We start from the raw sequence: 16316 nt of genomic DNA, 5'->3' as shown, positions 1-16316 counted from the left end.
TATTACCGTCCTTCATGACTCTCAATGTTTACACGGGTTGTGGTTGGATGAGTGAGAGAATTCTTCGATCCCTTGACTAATTCCTGACAACGAAGATAGGATTATCAATTTTAACGACCTCTATTTAGTAGAGGTCGTTAAAACACACAACACACACACACACCACACACACACACGCACACACACACACACACACACACACACACACACACACACACACCACACACACACACACACACGCATGCACACATTTTGCTTTGATTTCACTTTCCAGTTTGGAAAAAAACTGTATCAATATATCAAATACTATTTTGTTTCTAATTTATTATATTTTATTCTAGGAGAGTTGCGGCCAGCAATCGAAGGAAAAGCTAATGCAGGTATCCTTTGTACTTTAACTTTTGCTTCTTTCACTTATTTCACCGTGGCCATGCAAGGTCTTCGTCGAACAAATGGACACCAGTGCTTATTATAACCCTCTCTACTGCCGATCTGCAAAGCTACAAGGATGTAAACAAACCAACACAGGTTCTCAAGTGATTGTGGGGGAACGAATGATAAACACATACATGTATACGCTCTCTCTCTCACTCTCTTTCTCTCTTTCTCTGTCTCTCTTTGTCACACATACATATATATATATATGTATTATATATATATATATATATATATATATATATATATATATATATGTATGTATGTATATATGTATATATATATATATATATATATAGATAGATAGATAGATAGATAGATGATAGATAGATAGATAGATAGATATATACATATATATATATATATATATATATATATATATATATATATATATATGTATATGTATATATATATATATATATATATATATATATATATATATATATATATATATATATATATATATATATATATATATATATACACGACAGACTTCAACAGATTTTCCTTCGACCAAACTCACTTAAGAGGCATTGGACATCATTGGACTCTTGTAGAAGATATTTACTAATGTCTTGGTCCCCGCGCCATACATATTTGCGACAAAAGCCAAGTTCATATCACATGACAACATTACGAATTGCACTACAATTAGTTTTTCTTTCACTGAAGGGTTCCTGCCTTGCTTAACATGATTCCGAAACAAATCAAAATAATACGACTTCGCAGCATTCAAACAGAAAATTAACAAATTCCTCCGAGAAATACGAAACAATCCACCGACATCCGGGTACTTCTCTGCAAATAACAGTTGCTTTCCCTCTTAAAGTATGACTTACAAGACTACACGAAGCGATATTGTTAAGTTTCACGTGGTCTGGGCCACTAATGGCCAAAACCAAACTTAGATAAAATATACCACGTTATATACCGTGTACAAGCCCATCCAGATATACTCTCTTTACTCTTTTACTTGTTTCTGTCATTTGACTGTGGCCATGCTGAAGCACCGCCTTTAGTCGAGCAAATCGACCCCGGGACTTATTCTTTGTAAGCCCAGTACTTATAATATCGGACATTTTTGCCGAACCGCTAAGTGACGGGGACGTAAACACACCAGCATCGGTTGTCAAGCAATGCTAGGGGGACAAACACAGACACACAAACACACACACATATATATATACATATATACGACAGGCTTCTTTCAGTTTCCGTCTACCAAATCCACTCACAAGGCATTGGTCGGCCCGGGGCTATAGCAGAAGACACTTGCCCAAGATTCCACGCAGTGGGACTGAACCCGGAACCATGTGGTTGGTTAGCAAGCTACTTACCACACAGCCACCCCAGCGCCTAAAAGCGATGTGCATCGGCCGGGAATCGAACCCGGGCCGCCCGCGTGGCAGGCGAGCATTCTACCACTGAATATAATTATTATTTATATAATATTATATTATAGTTACATGATAGATCTATACCACAGGTATTGAACCAGTTAGTAATGTAACTACAATAAAATTGTGTAATTTTGTATTATATTAATGACAGTACTATATCCACTCCATTACCCAATATACAACTCCCTATTATTCTGACTCACAGATTTATAGACATCAATGTGTCTAGTATTATTATAATCCGGCTAACAGATGAAGTCATCTGAATTTCTTCTAGGTCAATTTCCGGATCTTTTCCTTTAGATAGACAGAATTCAACCCAATTTCTAGTTAACTAAACAATTTGAAACTTCGTATACTGGTAGAATGTGTCAAAAGAAAACATTATTTTCACTTGGCTTTTTGATAAATTTGTAATTTGTAAGTTTAACGAATCGCCAGTATTTGAGCTCAAATCATTTGCTGCGTCTAAAAACTCAGACAACAGCCTGTTACTGTTTGTTTTCGTTTTCCTTCTCTCACTCAGTCCGTCTCTCTGTGATCTACATATGTAAATATAAACATACGTATAAACACTCATGTATATAATATATATATATAATATAATATATATATATATATTATATATATATATATATATATATGTATATGCTGTGTGGACGGACAGTCAATGTTGAGGACGACATGAAGTGTGTATAATATTTGTAGTGTAGAGGACTTTGTGGTGTGTATAAATGTGTGATGTACAGTAGTGTGTATGCATATATATATATATATATATATATATATATATATATATAAAGAAAAAGAACTGATAACATCCCTTTACGAGGGTTTTTATATCCTTGATTTAATCGTATATATACACAAGACTACAGGCAATTGGTGTATATTATGTAATGATATATAAATGTACTTAGGTGTATATATGGTGCGTAGATGTGATATGTATGACAGCGTGTATACAGGACTATATGTAGAGTGTATAAAACGTGCGATAGTGTATAACAGTATATATAAAGGTGTATGTATGTGGTGTGTAGAAGATGTGATGCTTATGCGGACAGTAAAATGAAAAGCAGTGGATGTAGAGGCCTTCATGCAGCTTGTTGAAGATGTGCGATGGTGTGTGATAGTGAAACTGAGAGTGTGTATAAAGATGTGTAGAATGTGTTGTGTGTGTATGTTTGTGAAACGTACAAAGAATGTGGAAGATTATATGAAATGTGTGTGTTTGTATTTACATATGTATGTGTATTTATATATTTGTATGCGTATGTATGTATTCCCATATTGTGTGTATATATGTTTATATACACGTGTGTGCATCCATATATATATATATATCATCATCATCATCATCATCATCATCGTTTAACGTCCGCTTTCCATGCTAGCATAGGTTGGACGTTGCAACTGGGGTCTGGGAAGCCCGAAGGCTGCACCAGGCCAGTCTGATCTGGCGGTGTTTCTACAGCTGGATGCCCTTCCTAACGCCAACCACTCCGAGAGTGTAGTGGGTGCTTTTTATGTGCCACCGACACAGGTGCCAGACGAGGCTGGCGAACGGCCACGCTCGGATGGTGCTTTTTACGTGCCACCGGCACGGAGGCCAGGCGAGGCTGGCAACGGCCACAATCGGATGGTGTTTGTTATATATATATATATATATAAAACGGATTTTGTGTGTTTCTTAAATGGCTCATAAAAACCTTCCACGCTGTAATTGTTTTTGTTCCAGCACATGATCTCAGATCAGGTCACTTGCTATGCAAGTACATCTCCAAAATATATACACACACGAATAACTAGAAAAAAAACAAGAATCCACGAACATATTTCTAAATATACACAGATACTGAAACATGTCACACATGTACAATACGATCCTCCATACATGAGTATTCTCTTGAGGAAAATATATATTTAGTGCAATTTTGGGAAGTAAATATTGGATACATATGTATGAATGTGTATGGCTATATGTCTGTCTGTTGGTATGTTGCCATGGATATGATTTACAACTATCTCCAGTAGCTAGGCCCTGGTCTGGGAATTCCAGGATTTTGTGGAACCACTTCTTAGCTCCTGTCGTTCCAAGGTCTGCACTGAACCAAGGATTTGGTCTAAATGCTTGCTGCAACAGTCTGGACTCTAACAGGCCAGGCAGTGATGAGGTCTGCTACACTACATCACAGCTATGGGTTAATTAGCATATTAGGGGTTGCCTGCTTTTGCATGCGAAGCCTGGGTCAGGCAGGCTCCGGGAAGAAATCTTCATGGTTCAATGGAGGGGTGGGCAGTTGTAGCAATGCTTTGTGGAGCGTGGAGACCAAGATGAGGCAAGTTACACACATTGATCATACACAGCATCTTTCTCCATCCCGTAAGAAGTGGTTCCACAAAATCCTGGAATTCCCAGACCAGGGCCTTGCTACTGGAGATAGTTGTAAATCATATCCATAGCAACATACCAACAGACAGACATATAGCCATACACATTCATACATGAGTGTTTATACGTATGTTTGTATTTACATATGTAGATCATAGAGAGACGGACTGAGTGAGAGAAGGAAAACGAAAGCAAACAGTAACAGGATGTTGTCTGGGTTTTTAGACGCAGCAAAGGATTTGAGCTCAAATACTGGCGATTCATTGGTTAAAATTCGAAGAATTAAACTACGTTAAACTTACAAATTACAAACTTATCAAAAAAGCCAAGTGAAAATAATGTTTTCTTTTGACACATTCTACCAGTATACGAAGTTTCAAATTGTTTATTTAACTAGAAATTGGGTTGAATCCTGTCTATCTTAAGGAAAAGATCACAATTTCCTGATCAGGTTTAATTTCATTCTCTCACACCACACAGCTCTTCGACACAGTCCTCACAATTCTCCGCTGTAATCATTGCATCAACTCCCTCTTCGACGCCAGACTCTCAGCAGAGTAACAAGTTTCACGGACTCCATGATAGTTGCTCAACGTCTCTACAACATTCGGCGAGTGATGACAAGGAATGGTTTCCATGTTTGTAGCGAATCCTGTTTATGTTCACCGATATGAAGAATCATGAAAATACTGGTCCGACTTACTCAAAAATAATCAACCTCTCACAACGGAATTTTATGAAAAGGGAAATAAAAATTTTACAATATGGTCTAAAACTCTCACCAACTCCTAAATCCAATACAACAGATTTTATAAAAGATACCGAGGAATTTTGCAGAAAATATCTCCAGTGGTAATTTTTTCAAAAGAATCACAACGATGATTCATCGCTTCTGCAGAACAAAACTGTTTTTAAATCTCCGATAAACCGAAACAAGCACCCGGAAGAATATATAATATGCCAGAAAAGGTCTGCTAATTTAAACATTCCAGCAAACCCTATAAAACAAAATATTACAGATGAGGAACAAAAAGCATTACAATGTCTACAAGAAGACTAATCTATAGTCATTAAAGAAGCTGACAAAGGAGGAGCCATTGAAATAATGGACAATACCCATTACAGGGAAATGGTCTTAGAACAATTCAATGACCAGTAATTCTACTGAAAACTAGATATCAATATTTATAAACGCACTATGGGCAAAATTTGCAAATTTATCAACAAATTTGACGATGACTTACATCACCAGTTTTGTCCTGAAAACGTAATTTTTATGCACATCCCAAACTCCGTAAATCCAAATAGATCAACAACAGTTTAAAAGACCTCCATACTCTATATATAAAAATTCCCCAATCCAACTGATCTCAAATCAGAGATGACATTGACGTCTTAATCCATATCCTATGACGGGTAAAGAGATAGAACTAGTTAGATTTGTCGTAACTATTCTCTACGCAAATATTCCCCATATATATGAACTATAAGCAGTAGAATTCTGGATAAATAAACATCCACAAAGAATTCAGGGGAGATTCTCAAAAGAATTCATAATTGAAGGGTTAAAGATAGTACGGGTAAACAACTATTTCAGTTTTGATAATCAATATTATCTACAAATACAAGGCACAGCGATGGTGACGAAAGCCGCACCAACATTTTCCACACTAGTAAAGGGATACCCAGAAGAAAAAGTCTATATCCTATCCAGAACTATTTTTGACCATCACTTCCAAACCTACTTTATAGGAAACTGGAAAAGATCCTTAAATAGCTGTTTTATATTTTTTAATCGAAATAAGGAGGGCGTTACAAAATTACTTAAATTAACAAATAGCATTCATGTCTCAATCCTATTCACAATGGAAGTGGCTGAAAAGGAACTACCCTTTCTAGACATCTAAAACATGATTATTAGTAATTAAAGAAACTGAGACAGTTACAACTGACCTCTACTACAAGAACACAGACACACACCAACATTTAGATTTTAGATCTTGCTACTTTTCTCATACAAAAAGAAACATACAATTTAATATGGAAAGGCACATATGCTCAATTGTTACAGATACTGTTAGACGAGAGAAACAACTGGAAGAACTTAATATATTCCTTCAGAAACCAAAATATCCCAACAAGTTAATTCAGCATGCCATAACAATCAAAGGAAATCCCGATCTCTACCTTACAGCTAAACACTTGGGTTAGGTGTGAAAATAAAAATACAAATATTCTATGTGCAGTCACCCACAGTCCTAGAAACCACAGCATCCTGCACTAAGGCTAACACCACCTCCCAATATTCTACATCAATCACCAAATCTTCAGCGAATAATTTCAAATCACAGATTATCAACACTCGAAGACAACCACCTAACCTCAAGAGATTCCTAAGAAAGTCGAGACTCACATTTGAAAAAGAAACGATGCAAGTAGTCAGCTGTACACACCTCCGTTGAGGGACATGGAAATTAATTGAGCAAGACACAAACAAATGACTCAAGAATGAGAGGAATTAAAAGTGAATGAAAATATGAATTGCAAAAGAATAAAATCTCATCTGCTGCATCACATGTCCACAATGCGATGAAAACTACATTGGAGAGACGGGTAGGAAACTGACCAGCTGTGTAAATGAGAATAAACAATAAATTAGGGATTAATCTCTTAGGAATGTCCTATGTAGTGAATAACTAGATATCTGTGCAAATGGAAAATTTGAAATATTCTGATTTTACAAAATAAACGATGAAGATGTACAGCTACGAAGAATTCTAAATCCGAAATTAATCCAAAAATTGCCAACACGCCATATTATAAACAATAATAAAAGAATATCTATGACCAAAATCAAAAGTCCGAAAATAAACCGGAAATAATACTACCATTACCACAAAAATAACAACTTCCTCTTTAAGAGCGCGTGTGTTTGTAAAAGTTTAACGAAACCCCTCAGACATTAGATAAAAAAACTTCCCAACAAAGCTTAGTAACATCCTCATGAAAGATTTTATAACATTTAAAAAAAAATACACGCTGAGGATACGACATCTGCATTTGCTTGATTGTGAGTAAATACGGTCACCGTTTGCTAGAGGTGTTTTTCCAAAGCTCGTCAAAGCTGCAGTCTTGAATCTATTAATCGCTTGCCTAGCAATGCCAAAGAATGGCTATGATGAACAGGGTGACTCGGGATCTGTGCAATTTTTTGTTATCCCTTTTAATGTGGAATTTAGTTCTGATTTCTTGATGTTGTTTATTTATTGTTTACACGTGCTTATATAAATCCTCAATATCCTTGATTATCTTTTCTGAGGCGGCGAGCTGGCAGGAACATTGGACGCCGGAAAAATGCTTGGAGGCATTTTGTGTGGCTTTACTTTCTGAGTTCAAATTCCACCGAATTTGACTTCTATTCTATCGGGATCGATAAAATAGTTACCAGTCAAGTACTGGAATCGACCTAATCGATTTTTCCCCTCTTCTGAAATTTCTGACATTTTACCAAATTTGGGAAGGAATATATATTTTTCTCTCTATTGCAGATAAATTGAATGGTGCGGATATAATTACGAAAATTCTAGCATTTGCCGCAATCCTGCTTTTTATGGGCAATCTTCATTAAGGATCTTGCAAAAACGAAAACGAAAAAGTAACAGAAACCACCCGGTTAGTATCATATATACCTTCGACCCTCGTCTGCATGTGTATAGATCATGAAGTACCTAAGCACGTTGACACGTGTGGGTACATACATAATACATATATAAATATAAATAGAAATGAGACTCTGTATGTGTGTGTGTGTGTGTGTGTGTGTGTGTGTGTGTGTGTGTGTGTGTGTGTGTGTGTGTGTGTTTGTGCGTGTGTACAGTGATGGATTCCATCGTTTCATTTATTTATGAGTTGATTTCTTAATTTCACCGAAGTATGAATACCTGTAATGATGATACTTAAAAAGACTAATGAAAATTGTTTTAAAAATCGAATTTATAAATTTCCCCATAAGCAAGTGGTCATATTGCTTGTATCCTACAACGAACGACAGTATGTTTCATCCGCCTGCCTGCATTGAAAGACGTTGAAATCACTTCTCAAATTCTATGCAATATTTTCTTTGCAATCCTATGCAATATTTTGATCACTTTCTTTGTCATAATCATGATTATTATTTGAATAATTATCTATTTAGTCATATACTAACTTTACTGAAATGCGTTTTTCGTAGACATAGATCAGGTCTACTTTTAGCTGTCATTTACTTACGCTTCTAATCCTCTTTTACTCAAACACTTACCAAGCTTAATTCAGTTCAGTTTAAAAGCATGGGCAAGCAACGCTCATATTTACGAAAGTTTTCTTTGCGCACAGGGTGTGCATCGCCCCTCCAATGCCTTTTTTTCGTTTCTTTTTCTTTTCTTTGATTTTGTTATCCTTATATAAAATAATATTGATATAGTTTCTGGTCACTGCAACGCTTCTCTTTCAAACTCATCGTTGTCATCAATTTTCTTTAATGTTTAGATTAGCATTCATCGAGCAAAATGAGTTAGAGCACTGAACATACCATATTTCTGGACGTAGATCATCTCAATTGGTCCTCTTTTACTTGCTTCAACCACTGGACTACGACTATACTTGGTTACTACCTTGAAATGTCAAACAAATAGACCCCACCACTTATTTGTATATCAGGTACTTATTTTGACTGCAACCTTTGCCGAACCACTAAGCTACAGGGCCTTATTCCAGCAACACTTCTTACGAAGCTAGAGGTTAGGGTCAAATACATCCACTCATCCATCCATCCATCCATCCATCCATCCATCCATCCATCCATCCATCCATCCATCCATCCAACCATCCATCTATCCAACCCTACATACATACATACATAAAAGCATACATACATATATTCTTACAAAGCTACCTACCCACTTGCCGGCCTACTTACTTACCTACAAACCTATCTATCTACATATCTACCTACGTACAAACCTACCTACCTTCCTACAAACCTACACACACACACACACACATTCATGCATACATACACACATACATACTTACGTACACACGTATACACACACACACACACTCACACACACACACATATATATATATATATCGTTTCTTTCTAAATTGACAAAACTTTCTTTTGTTTCAGCTTACTGCCTGATTCAGCGAATCTTTCAAGTAACAGCCAACTCACGTTTTCCCCGGATATAAATATTTGACGCTACACTATACATTGAGTGCTTTCTCCAGTTACCGTTCATTGTTTTCTGATGCTGAAAACATTATAAGAATATGTCTGGTTGTATGTGTGCAATATATATTTGTACATACGTGCCCAAGCATATGCATCTAAATAGATATAATAAAACAAAGTTTCACCTATAGTCTCTATCTTTTTCCAACTAAATTAGGGAAGGCATATATAGGAATGACACTCGTTTTTACAGTGCTATGCATGGTTTAGTTTATATATTTCAGATCCATTTCCTATAATCCAGCCCACCCACTTAACATATCAAATTTCTGTATCTTTTCTTATTTCTACATTTCTTATTTAATATCCTTTTATAGGTGTGCATATGTGCATATATGTATGTACCCGTGCATATATATGTATGTGTATATATGAATGCGTATGCATGTATACTCTTTGCTCTCTTTTACTCTTTTACTTGTTTCAGTCATTTGACTGCAGCCATGCTGGAGCACCGCCTTCTAGTCGAGTAAATCGACCCCAGGACTTATTCTTTGTAAGCCTAGTACTTATTCTATCGGTCTCTTTTGCTGAACCGCTAAGTTACACAGCACCATCGGTTGTCAAGCAATGGTGGTGGGACAAACACAGACACACAAACATATACACACACGTTATATACGTATATACGACGGGCTTCTTTCAGTTTCCGTCAGCTAAATCCACTCACATGGCTTTGGTCAGCCCGAGGCTATAGTAGAAGACACTTGCCCAAGGTGCCACGCAGTGGGAATGAACCCGGAACCATGTGGTTGGTAAGCAAGCTACTTACCACACAGCCACTCCTGCGCCGTATATATATTTATACACACATGTAGTCTTACTTGATTATTTTGTTTAAATGAATTCATTATATATATACTTGTTTCTATTTCAAGGAGGGAAATGGGCATTCTACGATACAAATAAGAGGTGATACTTTTCCCGAGCGCAGTATTGCCGTTAGAACATCAAGAATAATGAAGTAAATTACCCTTATAAAGCGGAAAAGGTTAACAAACAGCCATGAGACTCTAACCCACATCCCCCAATATGTGTGCTTTACCATTATGCTGAACTGTCCGTTGAAATTTTGTTGACAACTTTTTCCGACTTATAAGGGATAATTTACGCATTATTTTTGTTGTGTTGCAGTGTAATTCGCCAGGTCTGATGGCCTCCACCAAGCAACAAAAGTGAGTGGCAATAGTTTGAATATTTGAACATGATATATACAAGATCGGTGGGTCAGCAGTAAAGTGGGCGTGGCTGATAAATGGCTGAGGGAAGTGACAGCACTCATTGTTGGCTATGTATTTTATGCGTGCATGTATGTTGAAGATAGATAAACTCGTGTTCTTTTAACCGCTATAAAAAAATATAGTTTCATAATTACAGAAATACATTTCATTAATAAGCTGAAGAACGTGAAGAAAGAGAAAATAATTACTACATTATTTTATTTACCTACATTTAGCATTTTTAATATTTATAATACAATTTGAAGTAAAGTAATTTTGTCGCAGAGAATTACGACTTAAAATTTACGTTAACTAATTCTTCATACTAACTATATAGATCTCAACAATTCAAACAAGTCTTGTTAGATTTTTCATAGACATGGCATAAAAAAATAACCAATGTCTCAAAGGAGTGAGTGTCGTGGAGTTTAGTTACATCCCACAAAACACTAAAGTTTTCCCCAAAATTCAGGGTTTTTATAACTGCTCAACTTGACTTTAAAGAATTGAAATCACATAAAAATATTCTTTAACTAATTTTCAGAATTCCTCTATGAGCACTTATTTCAAACAACGGGAAAACGACAATCATATTTCTTCGGCAATACGACATTACGTCATACTGCCAGCTACCACAAATTGGCGGTACTATTTGAAAATGGCTACACGCTACACAACAAAATCCAGCTGTGAACGGGACGAACTGAGAACTCTCAAGAAGTTTTACAAAGGATCCAATGAAGAGGAACGCCAACCCACTAAGCAGAACTATGAAGCATTCTGAGAAAGAAGTTGACAGCATGTCACTGAGCACAGTGTCATAGAATTCGAAGAGAAAGGTACCAATGAACGTACCGTTTTCAGTCCCAACCTCTACCGCTGCACCATTAAGTTACTTGGTGATATGTATAACTCTCTAAAAATGTCTACGATGAGTCAACGATTAAAAAAAAAATTACCATCATTTTTTATTCCATTTTAATGCATTTTTCGCTATTATATAAGGGAAGTAACTCTATAAAAATGTCTACGATGAGTCAACGATTTAAAAAAAAACTTACTATCATTTTTTATTCCATTTTTAATGCATTTTTTGCTATTTTTTTTGCTATAACTCACTAAAAATTCTTATATAGTTATTTCCCTTACAAACCCGAGCAACGCCGGGAGATACTGCTAGTAAAATATAAAATTGAAAACTTTAAATTATTTAAATTGAAAATAAAAATTATTAAATTATATTTATAATTTGTTTAAAAATATATATAACTATGAAAAAGTATGAAAAAGTTTAATATACATAAATACAGATATATACACTTTGTATATATACATTATTAGCGCGCGTCTACGCTGAGTCTACGATTTTAAAAATAATTTAACATCATTTTTTATTCCATTTTAATGCATATTTTTTTGTGTGTCGATGGCGGCGGAGATGGCATGCACGCTCACGCCTGCACCTGTGTTGCTTCTCCCCCTTCTTCCCTCCCTCGTGAAGCTGTGGGGAAGGGAGTGTAAGGAAATCAACGTCGTAATGCGTTGTCAAGGAGACCAGCGTTCTTTTAGAACAACGACTTCATGGCTTGAAGTCGCCAAAACAGAAATCGCTAAAAAAGCTGAAACAGATCCACAAAAACGGCAAAAACCGCCACACAGGGCAGGTTTCCTGTGCAAACAATTTGCACAACCGAATGTTTTAGTTGTTGCACAAATTTTTATATATAAAAGTAAGGTTGTGTGACTGTCTCCTACGATTTAGATTCCTAACTACTCCCACATTTTGCGGTGCAGTGTAACCAAAACCGGGTATCTTATAGTCGTGATTCATATCGAGCCCTTCTGGGTATTAGCGCGCGTCTACGATGAGTCTACGATTTAAAAAAAATTTACCATCATTTTTTATTCCATTTTAATGCATTTTTCGCTTTTATATAAGGAAAGTAAGTCTCTAAAAATGTCTACGATGAGTCAACGATTAAAAAAAAAATTACCATCATTTTTTATTCCATTTTAATGCATTTTTCGCTATTATATAAGGGAAGTAACTCTCTAAAAATGTCTACGATGAGTCAACGATTTAAAAAAAAAATTACTATAATTTTTTATTCCATTTTAATGCATTTTTTGCTATTTTTTTTGCTATAACTCACTAAAAATGCTTATATAGTTATTTCCCTTACAAACCCGAGCAACGCCGGGCGATACTGCTAGTAAAATATAAAATTGAAAACTTTAAATTATTTAAATTGAAAATAAAAATTATTAAATTATATTTATAATTTGTTTAAAAATATATATAACTATGAAAAAGTTTAATATACATAAATACAGATATATACACTTTGTATATATACATTATATATACATATTTATATATAGAACACACACACACACACATACATTATATATAAATATTTATATATAGAACACACACACACACACACACATAAATGAACGCAAAAATATCTGATTCATAATATTTGTTCTCATGCTCGTGTGTTGTTTGTTGGTGACAGACATATACTTAAAAGAACGCCGCCGAAGTGATAGGAAGGTAGGAAACAGAGTCAGTGAAAAAGAAAGGAAATAGCGATAGTGACAGATACTTTAAATAACCGTAGTGGACTTCTGAAAGTTATGAAGAGGAGTGACAGAGTACTGGAGGAAATAGGGTGAGGTAGGAAGATGGCCCCTAGCAACCACACATTTTAAGATAGAGATTTCTAAGGTAGCCCACGCGCATCGTCACCTCATTCTACATGTCCCTGTAAATTTTGGAGCGAATCGGACGGGATGTAGTGGCATTGAAAGCCATCCAAGCGGTAAAAACGCATTTCAGTTTTATATATAGAGATAATACTAGCAGTATCGCCCGGCGTTGCTCGGGTTTGTAAGGGAAATAACTATATAAGCATTTTTAGAGAGTTATAGCCAAAAAATAACAAACAAATGCATTAAAAATTGAAAACAATTAAGGTAATTTTTTTTTTTAATCGTTGACACATCGTAGATATTTTTAGAGAGTTACTTCCCTTATATAAAATCGAAAAAAATGCATTAAAATGGAAAAATATGATGGTAAATTTTTTAAAAATCGTAGACTCATCGTAGACGCGCGCTAATACCCAGAAGGGCTCGATATGAATCACGACTATAAGATACCCGGTTTTGGTTACACTGCACCGCAAAATGTGGGAGTAGTTAGGAATCTAAATCGTAGGAGACAGACACACAACTTCACTCTTATATAAAGATGCTTTTTTTTTTCAGTCATAGAGTTAGATTTATGAAGGTCTTCAGTAGAAAATCCTTCGAATTCTGACTCGCTGCTGATATAATGAAATTCGTATCCATTTTTTGTCAGAATTACAAATTTTGAAAACACAATAGGAACAAATTTCGGAAAAAAATCTCCCATAATTCACGGAATTAAAATTACACTTCGATTTTTGTACAAAACTGTATTTGAAGTGTTTACGAAGTATAATACGTGTTTTCACGAATGTACTAAAGAGATTTACTCTGATATTCTCATTTAAATATGAATAAATTCGGGCGGTTTGGTAACGAAAGGGTAAACGGATGCATACATTATTAATAACTATATATAAGTGTCGTCTGTTTATACATAAACACTGTTTCATACTTTCAGTTTAGTCTTCCTCAAATCACTCTGTCGCTATTTACTCTCTTCCAAGAACATTTTCACTCACTCTTATCTCTTAGCTTGCCATACATTTTACTCATGTATCTATCAGCGTGATAGACAGAAACAAATATTACATCTAGTTTCACTTTATTCGTTGCACACTGTGTGTGTGCGTTTGCGTGTGCTGTAAACCAGACTAAGAAAAGCATTTGACATACACACCAGAATGTGAGTTTTCTGTAATTTTGCTTAATTGGAGTTTAAATTTTAAAAAGTGGACCTGGCATGACCCGATGCATTCTACTCTTAAAAATGCTACGTAAATTGTAATTGAAGAAATCCTATATTGTAGATTTCTATAAGTGACAAAGGGAGGCAGATAAAATCTGCCTTTTATAATAAGATATATATATATATATATAGGTAAACAGTAAAATTAATTACAGACATGGACAAGAACATGAAACACCACAGAGACGACACAAGAACCACAGGACGGGACATTCGAAGCCCTCAGTCATCAGTCAAGAACCAGATCATCTTAGCATTTCGGCTGATTAATCTTGAGATTGCTCCGATATGGCCAGCCCGCCAAGGGAAATCTAAGCCAAGCGCATTAGATCCCCTGGAAGAAAGCTTCGAATGTATACAACGAAAGGACGGAAAACGATCGAAGTACACAAACAAAAATACAGAATACGTGACACCAATAAGAATACAAAAACGTAAAAACAATAACGGTAAAATAAAAAATAAAAAATAAACAACAAAACAAAACCAGACGTAGGACAAGGGTCTTTCGACAGGACGATTTGAGAATGGGGCTGGCTTGTGAAGTTGTGCCTAAAGGCCACGGGGAGACGAACAAATACGTGTTGCTTCTGAGGCTGCTGAAAACGAAAAGAGCGCTCAACAGCGGCTAGCTGTCACGTGAGAACAAAAGACAGGAGAAAGGGACAGATGAAAAGGGAGAGAAGGTGGACGAGGGAGGAGAAGAAAGAGACAGATCGAGGGGGCTGGAGGTGAGAGAGATAGAGAAACGTAGAAAGGGGGGGGACGGATGGAGAGGGAAAGAAAGGGAGTGGAATAAGGGAGGAGAGAGAGAGAGAGAGAAAAAGAGACAGATTAAGAGTCGTATCAAAGCTTGAGAAAAAAATATACTTATCGTATAAGGACAATTGTGGATACGTAGCCGCCGATTATATAGGTAAACAGTAAAATTAATTACAGACATGGACAAGAACATGAAACACCACAGAGACGACACAAGAACCACAGGACGGGACATTCGAAGCCCTCAGTCATCAGTCAAGAACCAGATCATCTTAGCAATTTCGGCTGATTAATCTTGAGATTGCTCCGATATGGCCAGCCCGCCAAGGGAAATCTAAGCCAAGCGCATTAGATCCCCTGGAAGAAAGCTTCGAATGTATACAACGAAAGGACGGAAAACGATCGAAGTACACAAACAAAAATACAGAATACGTGACACCAATAAGAATACAAAAACGTAAAAACAATAACGGTAAAAATAAAAAATAAAAAATAAACAACAAAACAAAACCAGGACGTAGGACAAGGGTCTTTCGACAGGACGATTTGAGAATGGGGCTGGCTTGTGAAGTTGTGCCTAAAGGCCACGGGGAGACGAACAAATACGTGTTGCTTCTGAGGCTGCTGAAAACGAAAAGAGCGCTCAACAGCGGCTAGCTGTCACGTGAGAACAAAAGACAGGAGAAAGGGACAGATGAAAAGGGAGAGAAGGTGGACGAGGGAGGAGAAGAAAGAGACAGATCGAGGGGGCTGGAGGTGAGAGAGATAGAGAAACGTAGAAAGGGGGGGGACGGATGGAGAGGGAAAGAAGGGAGTGGAATAAGGGAGGAGAGAGAGAGAGAGAAAAAGAGACAGATTAAGAGTCGTATCAAAGCTTGAGAAAAAA

At 36.2% G+C, this 16316-nt stretch overlaps 1 long non-coding RNA gene across 1 annotated transcript; it reads left to right on the top strand.

Annotated features, from left to right (window-relative positions):
- The first annotated feature begins 340 nt into the window (after positions 1-340).
- Positions 341-9531, top strand: LOC118766876. The gene is made up of 3 exons (XR_005002787.1): positions 341-380; positions 7779-7902; positions 9401-9531. It is a non-coding gene; the product is annotated as an uncharacterized LOC118766876 (long non-coding RNA).
- The last annotated feature ends 6785 nt before the right edge of the window (positions 9532-16316 follow it).

Source organism: Octopus sinensis, linkage group LG18, assembly GCF_006345805.1.
Source record: "Octopus sinensis linkage group LG18, ASM634580v1, whole genome shotgun sequence".
Taxonomy (NCBI): Eukaryota; Metazoa; Mollusca; class Cephalopoda; order Octopoda; family Octopodidae; genus Octopus; species Octopus sinensis.
This window is presented reverse-complemented; position numbering and strand designations above follow the sequence as displayed.